This window comes from Dermacentor andersoni, chromosome 6 (assembly GCF_023375885.2).
Source record: "Dermacentor andersoni chromosome 6, qqDerAnde1_hic_scaffold, whole genome shotgun sequence".
Lineage (NCBI taxonomy): Eukaryota > Metazoa > Arthropoda > Arachnida > Ixodida > Ixodidae > Dermacentor > Dermacentor andersoni.
In genome coordinates, this window is record NC_092819.1 from 169089508 (window position 1) to 169104238 (window position 14731).

A 14731-nucleotide genomic window follows, 5' to 3' on the forward strand; every position below is an offset into this window, starting at 1 on the left:
GTCCTTTTTCTTCACTAAAACAACCGGAGACGCCCACGGGCTTTTCGACGGCTGGATGATGTCGTCGCGCAGCATTTCATCGACTTGTTGTCGTATAGCTTCGCGTTCTCGCGTCGAAACTCGGTAAGGGCTCTGGCGTAGTGGTCGAGCGCACTCTTCGGTTATTATGCGATGCTTTGCGACTGGTGTTTGTCGAATCCTCGATGACGTCGAAAAGCAGTCTTTGTATCGTCGAAGCAGACTTCTGAGCTGTTGCTGCTTAATCACGGGGAGACTTGGATTTATGTCGAAGTCTGGCTCGGGAACCACGGTCGTCGGGGTAGATGCAACAGAATCCGAGATGACAAAGACATCGCTGGTTTCCTGAATTTCCTCGATGTATGCGATCGCCGTGCCCTTGTTGATGTGCTTGAACTCCTCGCTGAAGTTTGTCAGCAACACTTTCGTGTTTCCTCCGTGCAGTCGAGCGATCCCTCTTGCGACGCAAATTTCACGGTCGAGCAGCAAACGTTGGTCGCCTTCGATGACGCCTTCTACGTCAGTGGGTGTTTCGGTGGGGACCGAAATAACAATGCTGGAGCGAGGCGGGATGCTCACTTGATCTTCGAGCACACTCAAGGCGTGGTGACTACGAGGGCTCTCCGGCGGTATCGCTTGATCTTCCGACAGCGTTATTGACTTCGACTTCAGGTCGATGATTGCGCCGTGTTGGTTCAGGAAGTCCATGCCGAGAATGACGTCTCGTGAACACTGTTGCAGGATAACGAAGGTGGCAGGGTAAGTCCGGTCATGAATGGTAATTCTTGCCGTGCAGATTCCACTCGGCGTGATGAGGTGTCCTCCAGCGGTCCGAATTAACGGGCCTTCCCATGCAGTCTTAACTTTCTTCAATTGGGCTGCGATGGGTCCACTCATGACGGAGTAATCGGCTCCTGTGTCTACTAAGGCGGTAACTGCGTGGCCGTCGAGAAGCACGTCGAGGTCGGTGGTTCTTTGTCTTGCGTTACAGTTAGGCCTCAGCGTCGGATCACGGCTGCGTCGAGTTGACCTGTGGTTGGTACGTGGCGTCGTCAAGTGGTCTTTCGTCGGCGTGTTCTTTCCTGCCAGACTTCGTCGGGACGGCGGTGTGACGTCGTTGTTATGTCGTCGAGGTAGTCTTTTCGGCGTCTTCGTCGGCGGCGGAGGATCTTCGTCAGTTCGACGAACAGCAACCGCACCTCCATCGGTTGCTGCTTTTAGTTTTCCGGATATGGGCTGACGGACCGACCCCGGGCTGGGCCAGTGTATGGTCGGCGCTGTGGCGACAGGTAGCGGCCTGGTGACGGCGAACGGGACGGTCGTCGAGGGCTCCACTGAGTAGCGGCGAGGTAGTCGGCGATGTCACGAGGGCGTTGACCTTCCCGAGGGCGCGGTGCGTCGACGGCGAACCCTCGCAATCCCAGGTCGCGGTATGGGCATCGGCGGTACACATGGCCGGCTTCTCCGCAGTGATAGCAGAGCGGGCGGTGGTCGGGGGCTCGCCAAATGTCCGTCTTCCTCGCGTAGGTACGCTGGGCGACGGGTGGGCGTGCTGGCGGCGGCGGACGACGGAATTGCGTCGTTGCAGGGCCCTGGCGTGGTCGCGGAGGGGGACCTTGACGGCGTGCGACGGCGGCGTATGTCATCGCTTCTGGATGGGGCTGCGGTAATTGTGGTTGCAGCTCGGGAACTCCAAGCGATCGGTGCACCTCTTCTTTGACGATGTCGGCGATCGAAGCCACTTGGGGCTGCGACGAAGGCAGGACCTTGCGCAGTTCTTCGCGCACAATGGCCCTGATGGTCTCCTGAAGGTCGCCGGAATCCAGTCCTTGGATGGCGTACTGCGGCGTGAGCCCCTGGCGGTTATATTGCCGGGTGCGCATCTCCAGGGTTTTCTCGATCGTCGATGCCTCTGCCGAAAACTCAGCTACGGTCTTCGGCGGGTTACGAATAAGTCCTGCGAAAAGTTCTTGCTTGACGCCCCGCATCAGGAAGCGGACTTTTTTCTCTTCTGACATTTCCGGGTCGGCGTGCCGGAAAAGACGGGCCATCTCTTCCGTGAAGATCGCGATCGTCTCGTTTGGCAGCTGCACTCTGGTTTCTAGTAGTGCTTGGGCTCGCTCTTTTCGCACGACGCTTGTAAACGTTTGCAAGAAGCCGCTTCGGAACAGGTCCCACGTCGTTAAGGTGGCTTCTCGATTCTCGAACCAGGTCCTGGCGGCGTCTTCCAGTGCGAAATAGACATGCCGCAGCTTGTCGTCGCTGTCCCAACTGTTAAACCTAGCGACCCTCTCATACGTCTCGAGCCAGGTTTCCGGGTCCTCAAATGTTGATCCGCGGAACGTCGGAGGTTCCCTGGGCTGCTGCAGCACGATGGGGGACGCTGGGGCTGCCATTGGGGTTGCCTTGTCCACAATCTTCTTGGTCTTCTCAGGCAGAAGTCCGTGCTCCGGGGGCAGCTGTTGAAGACGGCGGCTTCCTCGATGCTCCGGGACTTCGTTGGTGTTCTCTTTGCGGTCCGGGCTTGGATCACGGCTTGTCGGGGGCGTCCGGTACATGAACGAAAAGCACCTCCACCAGATGTCACGTGGTGGTGACGTTAAGAACACAGTGGCGATACTGTGAAAGTCAAAACTAGATTTTATTGGGCGAACCTGTGCCCACAAAGCAGGCTACACTTATAGCACAACGAAAGCGGCGAACACAGTCGGCGATCGTCGGAAATCTGATCAGCGGGTCAAGCGCGTCGGCTTTTATACAGAATCGTCGAATGTTCCAGACTAATCGTTGGGACCCGCGTGCCTTCCACAAAGTTCTACACCATTCGCGTCAGGCAAATAAATCAGATAACACAAGGTTCCGCGACAACAGACTGCGGATAGAAGCATCGATAACTTTCCAGAAACTTCGGATACATGCAAGCGCGTCCCGCGCTGTGCGATAAGATTTGTTAGACGGCGAAACGTGGTCGCCCGATAAATATAAGTACACGTGTCAATATGTATACAAGGACGGTAACCGTTTAGGTTACCGGTCCCTTTCTTTGAGCAGTTAGAGGTATTTTATCTCTTCTAGCGCGCTCTTGAGAGCGCTGATCTTTCGGCGTCGATGACGCCGGGGATTTCTGATCGACCTCCATAACCTTCTCGCAGGCGCTGGAGGATCGTGAACTAGGCGCTGAAACTCGCGTCCCAGGCCGTGGAGTTCGGATTAGCTTTGGGACCTGCGGGACGGAAGTCTGCAGGCCCACCTTCGATGATGATGGAGCAGCACTTGCTGCTGCCACCAGGGGGGCAGGCGGAGTGATTACCGGACCACTATAAGTGACTGCGGTAGACTCCCAAGGGATTTGTGACACTGCCCCCCATCGCGCCACCTCGGAAAAGCTTGTGTGATCTAAGTAGGAAAGACGTTTCCTTGCTTCGTGAAATGTAATACTTTCTTTGACCTTTAGTGCAACGATTTCTTTTTCTTTCTTCCAGTTAGAGCATGTCCTGGAGTAGGCTGGATGGCTTCCTTCACAATTCACACAATATGGAGATGAGTCGCAAGTGTCTGATGAAAGTTCATTCGAGCTGCATTTCGCGCAAGTCTGCCTTCCTCGGCATTTCTGGGATCCATGCCCATACCTCTGGCACTTAAAGCACCGTCGAGGATTTGGAATGTACGGCCTAACACGTACTTTGATATAGCCTGCATCCACTGTACTAGGCAACACACTGGTACCATATGTTAGTACAATGTGGTTTGTTCGAAGTTGTTCATTATTCCTGCGGATTAGAATTCGTTCTACCTTGATGACATTTTGGTCCTGAAAACCTTCAAGCAACTCTTCATAACTAAGGTCCATGAAGTCGTCGTCAGAAATTACTCCACGGCTCGTCTTCATGGTTCGATGTGCAGACACAGTGACCGCTACATCGCCTATGCATTTCAAGTCATTCATTTTCTCATACTGGGTTTTATCTTTCAATTCAAGGAGCAGATATCCATTGGACATCTTCGTGGATTTGTAGCCAGGTCCTATCGTGTAGCCAAGGCATTGCGCCACCAAGAAGGGGGAGAAGTTACGTAGGCTCGTGTTGCTTTCACTATGAATTATATGGTACTTAGGGAAATTTTCTTCATTGTTTTTCAAAAAGAATTGAAAGGTTGCATCGGTGCGCCCTCTTTTTCGAGGGCGATCAAGGGAAAGTGGTTTAGTAGAAGCCATATAGAGGTCATGAGTTCGGCAGCAGCGCCAACCGCCCACCACCGAGCCCAACATGGGGACGGGGCAGGTCTTACGAGTAAGACCAGCCCTCGCCAGTTGTACGGTGCCACTATAACCCAATCTGGAGTACCCAAGGATGGCTACCCACACAAGGTTAACCCTCGCTGCCAGGAAAGTCGGAAGTAAATAGAAGAGACGAGAAGACAGGAAAGATTGAAAGGAAGAGAAAAAGACGCAGAATGGAGAGGAGGACAGGAAAAGGCAACTACCGATTTCCCCCGGGTGGGTCAGTCAGGGGGGGGGCGTCTACGTGAAGCCGAGGCCAAAGGGGTGTGTTGCCGCCGCCGAGGGGCCGTAAAGGTCCAAATACCCGGCATCGGCTCAACTCCCAGGATCCCCTTTTCCCCGGAAGCGGCTAAGCCGCGCCCGGCTACGCGCGGGAGGGTCCAACCCTCGTGTGCTCGGGTACGTGGTGTCGTAACACACCAAACGCCTGCTGACGCAGACGCCGCTGCGGGGGGCTGCGTTTCGGAAGTGACCATGTAGCCCAAGGACTGCACCGCATGGATCTCCACGTCGTCTGTGGTACCAGAAGTAGTGCCAACTTGATCATTGCCCTGGTCAGCCGTTGAGGGTGACAACATGCCAGCGAGAACCAGCTGTTTCCCGGGAATGTACTGCAAGACAAAGTTGTATTTTAGTAGCCGCAAAAAGAATCTTTCCGCTCGCGGTGGCATGTCGGCGATGTCCTTTTGCGCGATTGCTGTAAGCGGCTTATGGTCTGTTTCGATAAGCGCTTTTCTTCCGCACACAAACTCGTGAAACCTTTCACAGCCAAAACAAATTCCGAGTGCCTCCTTTTCAATTCGTGCATAGCTTTGCTCGGCTCGGGTTAATACCCGAGATGCATACGCTACTGGTCGCCATTCAGAATTGTAGCCTTGCAATAATGCTGCACCGACACCTTCCTTTGATGCATCGCACGTGATCTTAGTTTCTCGTTGCGGATGGAAGTTTGAAAGCAGAGGGGGGCGGTAGTAAAAACTTGTGTTAAGATTTGCCACTCTTGCGCGTGGTTCACTGTCCATTGGAACTCTGCGCGGGACTTGATAAGCTCTCGTAAAAGCATCGTTCACTCGGAGAACCATGGCACAAATTTGCTGAAATAGTTCAGCACTCCCAGCATCCGCTGGACGTCAGTCTTGGACGTTGGTGTCGGCATGTTCGCCAAGCTTTCGATAAGCTTTGGGTCAGGCGATATGCCCGTTCGGTTTATGACGTCACCAAGGAATTTGACTGATTTCACACCGAACTTGCACTTCTGCGCTTTGAAAGTCAATCCTGCTTTATCGGCAGCCTTAAGCACTTCCGTCAATCGTTCATCGTGTTCTTTTTTACTGTAACCCCAAACTAAGATGTCGTCAATGTATACCAGCACACCAGGTAGACCCTCGAATACTTGACTTATGGTTTGTTGAAATACCTCCGGTGCGGACGAAATGCCGAAGGGCAGACGCAGAAAAAAGGTATCTCCCAAGCGGTGAAGAGAAAGTGCAGGTCCTAGATGTGCGCTCGTCAAGCGGTATCTGATGATAGCGGAAGTTCGCGTCAAGACAGCTGAAGTACGCGGCATTGGTTAAACGGGCTTCCAAATCTTCGCGCCTACGAAGCGGGAAATGCTGCCGCTTTATGTACTTGTTAACAGCTCTGGGGTCCATGCACACCCGTAGCGTGCCATCTTTCTTTTTTGCCAGAACTGAAGGACTGGCCCAGTCGGTAGGCTCATTCACTTTAACAATTATGCCAGCACGCTCCATTCTTTCAAGTTCCTTCTTTAGAGGCTCTTCCAGTGCCAAAGGAATTCGTCGAGCTGGTTGCACGACTGGCACCGCTTCAGGTTGCAGGACCATGCTGTATGCCTGCTGCAAACAACCTAGGCCCTCGAAGACATGCCTGAATTTCTTGAGAAGTCCGTCGTTGGAAATCTTGTCTACGGTGCCTACCTTAGGCTGGACCAGCCCCAAAGCCTCACTAGCTTCTAGCCCGAGTATGGCCTGACGGCCATTTTTCAGAACAAAAATGTGACCGTAGCAGAAGTATTACGAAGCCTTACTTCTTGCGTAAACGTTCCATAGCACGCTATGGTACCGCCGTTATACGCCCTCAGCACCGAATTCGTTGGCTTCAACTCTTCAGCTCCCCTCAGTTGGCGGTAAATTGACATGGGAAACAAGCTCGCCTGTGACCCCGTGTCCACTTTAAAGCTTATCTCGCGATTGCGAACTTGGGCTTTAACCGTCCAATCCCTTTCGTGACTAGATGTCGTGATCTCGAGAATGTCGAGGTCCTCGTCTTGCTGTTTTTATGCGAAGCATACTAGCCGCAGAACCACGCTCTTCCTTGCTGCGCCGCGCGCGGCCGCGTAGCTACCATATGATGTCATAACAGCTGCAAAAGCGGAGGCTCAACTCGTACGCTTGCTTGCGGCCGCGTAGCTACATAGCCGGGTCTCAGCTCATGCGCTCACCTGCGGTCGCACAGATGGTACTGCGGCCTAACTCCCGCTCCTCCCGCTGGGGCACTGACGTCACAACAGCTGCAAGCCGGGCTCAACTCTTGCAAGATGGGCTGGGTGGGAATCGAACCAGGGTCTCCGGAGTGTGAGACGGAGACGCTACCACTGAGCCACGAGTATTTTTTTTTTCTTTATTTTCACTGAGCCACGAGTACGATGCTTCAAAGCGGTACAAAGGCGCCTCTAGTGAATGCGGTGTTGCCTTAGAAACGAGCTGTTTCTAAGGCTCAGGCGTGCGTCGCTTGATCAGGCGCACATTTCGTTGCCGCGCCGAACGCTGCGTTGCTCGACGCTCACCGCGTCTAATGCGGGGCGCGTAGTCGCTGCGCCGTAGCCCATTGTCTTACACCCCTTGGCGGGTCGACGGGAACGCTGTCGCGTTCCACTCTTGAAGGCGAAGCAGAGTAGCGCATGAGTTGTTTCTACGTCTAGCCGAACCAAATATAGCCAATCAACAGCAGTTCACCAGGCTAAACAGTGGTTCAACAACTAAAATAAAGGCTAGTATGCTTCGCATCCTGGGCTTAACCTTAGCTAAGCCACAGCCATTTTCTTTTACTTCGCTGACTACCGCTGACGCGCAACTACTTGCAAAGTGGTTCAGCTTGTGGCACAAATGACACCTCTTTCCAAACGCTGGACATTGCTTCGGTTGTTGCCAGTGGTTGCACTTACGACAGTGAAATTGTTCTTTTCCTTGCTTCCGCTCTTTTGAGGGTGGCGCCGTGCGCCTCGATGAATGTTCATCATAATGAAGCTTCTTGGGAGGCCGGACGACACGAGTTGACCTCCTAGTAGCATGCGTCGGTTGGATGCCAGGCGAAAGATCGCCGTCACGTGCTGGTAGCATTGATCCTACGGCTGTTTCTAGAGATGACGCCTCGGAGGCTTGCGCTGTTGGTTCAGCTGGTGCTCTAGGCGCCGGCGCACGGGAGCTTTCACATGGCGGAATCTCCTCGCAGTCGTCATCACTTTCACCCCTATACTATAATAATAATAATAATAATAATAATAATAATAATAATAATAATAATAATAATAATAATAATAATAATAATAAGTAGTAGTACAAAAAATACGCAAGAAAGTGGATGGGAAAACAGCGCCACAGTAGCTCAATTGGTACACCATCGCACGCGAAGCGCGAACGTAGTGGGTTCGATTCCCACCTGCGGCAATTTGTTTTTTCATCCACTTTAATTTCCATTAACTTATCGTTTCTTCATTCCATTTATTAAGCACAAGCAATTTCCCCTATGTTGTCCTTGGTGTCAGTGTTTGTTGGCTTCCCATGATATGACTAATAAAAATCGGGTCCGTCGATTAACCCCCTTTCTTCTCGTTTATTACATAACGAGGGTCTCGAATCCGGCAACATTGATGCCTTTAGGTAGCATATGTGGGTTTATTGACCAGTTGCCTTCACCCAAAAAGATCACGTTCTCGTGACGCCTGCGGCAACAAGGACGTTCCACGCCCGCCGCCAAGGTCTGTGAGTGGTGGCGCTGGCTAACACTCCCAGGGTTCTACTAGTGCAAATAAATACCCAAGAATGTGGATGGGAAAACAGTGCCGCGGTAGCTCAATTGGTATAGCATCGCACGTGAAATGCGAAGGTTGTGGGTTCGGTTACCACCTGCGGCAATTTGTTTTTCATGCACTTTAATTTTCATTAACTTATCGTTTCTTCATTCCATTTATTAAGCACAAGCAACTTCCCCTATGTTGTCCTTGGTGTCAGTGTTTGTTGGCTTCTCATGATATGACCATCAGTATTTTGTATTTTGTTTTGACTTTACCCATCGCCGATTCCACCACACCAACTCTATGATCAAGGCACTCATACAGGACCTTACAAAAGCATACAGAGCCCACAATGACAACATCCACAACGCCTATATATGATCGACCTAGACGGTAAATTCTGTTTGCTCCGAAGGTTACGCGGAGCAAAACGTCATTGCTACACAGGATTCGGCTGGGCGTTGCTTTCACTCGTCGCTACGCGCACCTCATCGGCCAGTCGAACAGCCCTGATTGTGAATACTGCCTGAAACACTGGAACACATGCTGTGCGATTGCCCAGCGTATATGCTGGAGCAAAGGACGTTGGAAAGTTACCTAGCCAATGTTGCCAGGCACTGTCTGTCGGAGGAAGCTATCCTCGGCCAATGGCCTGACACTGTAACTTCAATGCGTGCAACTAAAGTGTTGTTTAAATTTCTGCAAGACACCAAGCTCGACGAGCAGCTCTAGCAAGGCAACTGTCTCATATAAAGACGCACTTGCCACTTCTCTTATCATAACCACCCATCTCAGTACTTTCACTCCCCTTCTCTCTTCCCAAGTGCAGAGTAGCAGACTAGAGTGCACTAGCTCAGGTCGACCTCTCAGTCTTTCCTGTCAATAAATTCTTTTCTATTCTACATATTCGGAGCTAGCAACCCTAAACGTCGAGTATCGCAAGATACCGTCAGCGCTGCGCATTCCGCATGAACGAAGTTCACGTCAATGGATGCAACGTGAAACGTATCTCTACTAAAGATAGCGATACCGCCCCCTCGTTTGTGCAGCCGCTTCACAAACCGGCATTGATAGCCTGGTACCAAAACACATGCATGCAAGTATCGGAAACATTGATTTCTGTCAGGACGAATACGTCAACAAATCCAATTCCAGATGTGGCAACTAGCTTAAATTCTTCCCAGTATTTTCGAAGGCTTCTGATATTGCTGTTTACGCCAATAAATTGATTGCATCAGCTGTGACCAAATGTTTCCTTAAAAGACTTAAAGTTTGGGATCTGGCTGCAGGTGTTGGCAGAGTAGTTACACAATTTCATCCAAGTCTGCCGGTTTGGTTATTAGAAGAAGGTTAGAGTTTTCGGTCTCTTTCACATAGATCTTGCCACGCTTAATCCAAGCAAACCTGTACTCTTTCTGTTTCGCCCTAGTGCTTGCACGCCAGAATAAGTCTCGATTCAATCTGCAATTCAAAGGTACAGCGGTGGCGTAGAGGTAGAGCATCCGCCTCGCATGCAAGAGGACCGGGGCTTGAATCCCGGTGCCGTGCAATTTTCCGCCAGATAAAAAAAATCCGCATGTTGATTAAATTGATTAAACAGGCCTGGAGTGCGGCCGGATCTCGGTGACCAGAACCGGTATCCCTGTATCCCGGTGTGTGCCGGTATCCCTGAAGATCCTATGTTTTATCTTTTTGTTAGGAGGCTCTGTTTTGAGGAGGATTCTCAGTGCTTCCTTACTAACTCTGCCTTGTGTGTAGTTCTTGCATGTTGCTTTGGAGTCCGTTAGAATTATCAGAGATTTGTTCCTGCGGTTAGCATCAACCGCCGCTAGAGCTACGGCGACTTCCTCCCCCTCCGTTACCGTGCAGTTTCTCAGGGTCGCGCAGCTAATTGGTTCTCCCGTGTGGTTTACCACTGCTGCCGCGACTCTAAACATTCTAGTGTTGCGGTCCCATGGGTATACGGCCGCGTCTGTGTATACTGTGTTGTCTAGTGCGGCTAGGTTTCGTTCCACGAAATCTGCTCGTGCCTGCCTTCTGGCGGCGTGGAGATTCGGGTCCATGTTTCTCGGTAGGGGGCTAACCTCCAGTGTCTGGCGAACGCTGTCTGGGATGCTAGCAGCCCGATCCTCTATTCCGTCTGTGTTATGCCCTATTCTTTTTAGGAGCTTGCGGCCGGTGGCAGTCTGCTGGAGCCGGGCGATCTGTGCAATGAGCTGCGCTTCCGCGAGTTCTTCGATAGTGTTGCTTAGGCCCATCTGTAACAGTTTATCGTTGGGCGTGTTTCTAGGCAGATGTAGCGCCGTCTTATACGCTTTCCTTAGTAGCGTTTCCGTCTGTTCTTTTTCGTGCTTGGTCATGTTGTGGTACGGGAGCGAGTACGTGACTCTGCTGACCACTAGGCTTCTGACCAGCTTGATTGTGTCTTCTTCTCTCATTCCGCTTCTTCTTTGAGATACCCTCGTTATCATTCGGCTTACTTGTTCTGTCGATTTTTTTTAGTAAGCTGATTGTGTGGCTGCATTTCTTGCATATAATTGTAACAACCATCCACATTGTGACTCGTTCATGGAAAATACTCATTGTGACTCGCTGCTCCGGGACCGTTTCTTCTGCGGCATCAACAACACCGCCATGCAGAAGCGAGTCCTGGGGCTTGCCGACCTCTCGCTGGACGACGTCGTGAAGGCAGCGCTACCAGTGGAAACTGCCGCCAAGGACGCTGGCGAGATGATGATGATGATGAATCTGGTCAAGTTGTTGAAAAATATCGTTTGGCGCTTACCAGGTGCGCAAAGATTTTGAACCTTCCTGCGGGCTTGAAACAACTTTTCTCTCTATGCAATAGAAGGGAAGCGTACAAGAATCCTAGGAATAGCGTCGTTTCTGCCCGGTAGTCGATGGATTGTGTAAGCTTCTGACAGGGGAAAACTTTGAACTTCTAGCTTTCCTGTGATATTACATAACACTTACTTGAGGTTGTCGTCCATTTCTTCCTTGAGACAATATATTTCCATGTTCATGTTGCGGCTGTATGTTCACTGTGATTCACTTGTATCCCTTCTAGCGGTTCGGCTGTCGTCAGGATAACTGCGCTGAAGGTGGATACTTCTACATCTCGATAAAACGCTTGTTCCTCGGCTATATTTAGTTCTTCGATAGAATCACACTGTTGTGACATATAATTCACCGAGCTCTCCAATTATTGGACTGTTCTGGTTAACGTGAACACCTGTGTTCTCAAAAGGAGAAAAAAATCAACCTTGGTATGAAGCTCCGGTAGGCACTGTAGAATTTTTCCCGATATCTTGTAGTTCCGAAAGCAATGCCGATTCCACGCCCGTACTTTCATCGACCTCGGCAGCATCAGACTGGGAGATGGAACCATCTGTGCGTTCTTTTGCCATTCTGCATGTCTTGCATACCCACACATCTCTTTTTGCTGTGCCCATTGTGTTAAATGTGTTGGACGAAATTTCAGAGCAGTTTTGACCCAAATGCTAAAAAAATTTACAACTCGCGCAGGTTATGAATCTTTCATCATCGCGCAGGGCCTTGTGGCAACTAATACACTGTCATGCTCATGCAGGTAAGGCGTACAAGGCATGCAAGGTAAGGCGTGCACAGTGAGCAGTGAGCGGCGAATTTAAAGCCGAGAGATGTCAGCCAAGTGGCACGCTACCTGTTGGAATAAAACGTGTTAGCTCGGGCAACGCACTCGCCGCTGATTGCAAAGGGTCGCCGCTGTCCGCTGACTTAAGTAGCCCACCGGTGAATCCTGGTTTTCAGACAAGTTGGCCCCTTGTCTCCAAAGTCAGCAAAATCGTCGGCACTGATGAAGGTGATAGCAGGGTCCGGTGTATCGCGAGGGATGCATCAAGTTGACCGCCTGTTGGAATGCAGTGTCTTAGCTTGGGCAACGCACTCGCCGCTGCCTGGGAAGGATCTTCGCTTTCCGCTGATTTAAGTAGCCTGACCATAGAGAAAGAAATTTCAACGAGAGCGGACACTCCGATAGAGCCCAGCAGCCGAATTGACTGTAGCGCACCAAGCGGGTGGTATTAACACCTTCCGGTTTCGGGCGCGCGCGTTTTGACCAGATTGTACACGCCGCGCCGGTTCCGCTGATCGGCACGGCATTTATTTATTTTTTGCTTCTGCTGAACCACGCGTGGCCTTGGCGTGTAATTGTTTTATTATTTAGTAAAAATGATTACGAACGACCTTTACAAGACTCAGCCGAATCTTTCAGGTGCAATTTCATAAAGAAAGCGCATGACGTCTTCTGAAATGATGAAATGTTTGTTTTCCTCTAATAAATGCTCGTTGCGGGCTTCTTCTGCATTCATTCAAAGTTCTGGCACCAGTTAAGCAGCAGCCGTTGCCGTACGAAGCTTGAACGGATGCCATCAGCTGAAAAAAATAAATTGCAAGCATGTAAAATGTTGGCATAATGACCTAACAGCAGTATTGCGCGTAGAGGCGAAACGTGCGTAAGTGGTGAGTTAGCGGCATTACAGATAAATTCACTTTTACGTACATTTCGTAGCAAAGACTCCTCCCAAACAATGCCATAAAATCTGAAGAAAACATCCGATTTTCAAGCATCACTCCCTTCCGGGGCATTATTTCCTGCACTTTAAGAGCACAAATACACGGGTGACGGTGCGTTTCCAAAACAACTTGGCCTCAGTCGACGCGATGGTACGCCAAGTACACAGAGGTGGCTACAAGACAGGCTCAGCCAGACCATGTTACACGCTCGCGGAATGCCTTCTAGTCCCATTCAAGACAGACTTGTGGGTGCAAAGCCTGTTTTCAGTCGCTCAGAATACATAAATGTCAAGTTCTTGAGCTCCTCCGCGTTATCTTTTACGCTTCCTGCAGGCACAAAAAACACTCCCGTGTTATCACTCTCGGCAATCGCTCGTCGCGTTTTCGTCAAGCATGAGCACCGAAATAAGGTATATGTTGTTGCAGGGCCATAAAAAGCGTCACAACCTTGTCCCTACAAAATTCAGTACACGCAAAACTAAAATTATGGGGCTTTACGTGCCAAAACCACTTTCTGATTATGAGGCGCGCCGTAGTGTAGGACTCCGGAGATTTCTACCACCTGGGGTTCTTTAACGTGCACCTAAATCTAAGCGCACGGGTGTTTTCGCCCCCATCGAAATGCAGCCGCCGTGGCCGAGATTCGATCCCGCGACCTCGTGCTCAGCAGCCGAACAACATATCCACTGAGCAACCACGGCGGGTGAGTACACGCAAAGCTCACTGTGGCCGGCTTGCTTTTTTGCTAAAAGCTTCACAACCCCAGGCGCGGCGAGCATGCCTGAAAAGTATCCCAAAAAGTTACCAAAATAATTACAATAACTTTTGGGGTCAAAAAATGCGTAACGAACTTCTCTCAGTAAGATTTGGTACTCGCGAAACAAACTGCGGCACACAACCGAGTTGCTTTTCGCTAACTGCGCCACTACGCCGAGCGCGGCCACTGTGCTTGAAAAGTACCCCAAAAAGTATCGAAATTAGTTACAATAACATCTGGGGTCCGAGAAAGCGCCAGAACTTGTCGCGGTAGATTCAGCACACGCGAAACTGCGTCACACGGCCAAGGTGCTTTTCGTCACAAAGGCAGGTGCGGCGAGCGTGCCCAAGAACTACCGAAATAAGTTATAGTTATGCTTGGGCTCATAGAAAGCGTCGCAAGCATCTCCCAGTACGAGTAATTAACTGAAATTAGCTAGGTTTGGACGGCGGAGCTGTTTTTCGATAACTGCGTCACTATATAGGTTCAGTTTTGTGCATTAAGCCTAAATGTGCTTGAGGTGCGTCGCAGACTGTCAAACAAGATGCCTCACCGTGCTGTAGTCCAGTAGTGCAACGGTGCCGTGTCGAAATGAAGACGCAACACAAGAACGCCGGGAGCCCAAAAAACGGGCTACAACCAAAAGAGACGGGTCGCCGAGCACGCGAGTTTCACATGCGCAGCCGGCCTCGCTCACTCCCGCCGCTTGTCTGGCGCATGACGTATGCACGCGCGTCTGGCGTGCCGCTAGCTTGTTGCTAGGCAACGCAAGAAAAATAAGTCGCAAAGTATAAGTTCATTTGCACGCAAAACTCTAGCTTTAGTTGGAAGAGAGAGTATGAAACCTTTATTTGAAACAGCGACTTGTCAGTCGAGGTGGGAGGGTCCCTTATTTATTTATTTATTTAGCCATACTGTTAACCTTCACTTGAGGGTCGTTACAGGGAGGGTCAGTAATTGAATTATACATACAAAAAACATTGAAGATCATTTGCAGGAGAACATTTGTAGAAAAAAAAAACACAGCTACATGCAAGGAACAAATAATAAGCTATACAGTTTGAGCGAAATACTTATCAAGACCAACCTC

At 50.6% G+C, this 14731-nt stretch overlaps 1 non-coding gene across 1 annotated transcript; it reads left to right on the forward strand.

Annotated features, from left to right (window-relative positions):
* The first annotated feature begins 8377 nt into the window (after positions 1-8377).
* Positions 8378-8450, forward strand: TRNAS-UGA (transfer RNA serine (anticodon UGA)). The gene has a single exon. It is a non-coding gene; the product is annotated as a tRNA-Ser (tRNA).
* Positions 8451-14731: the final 6281 nt, after the last annotated feature.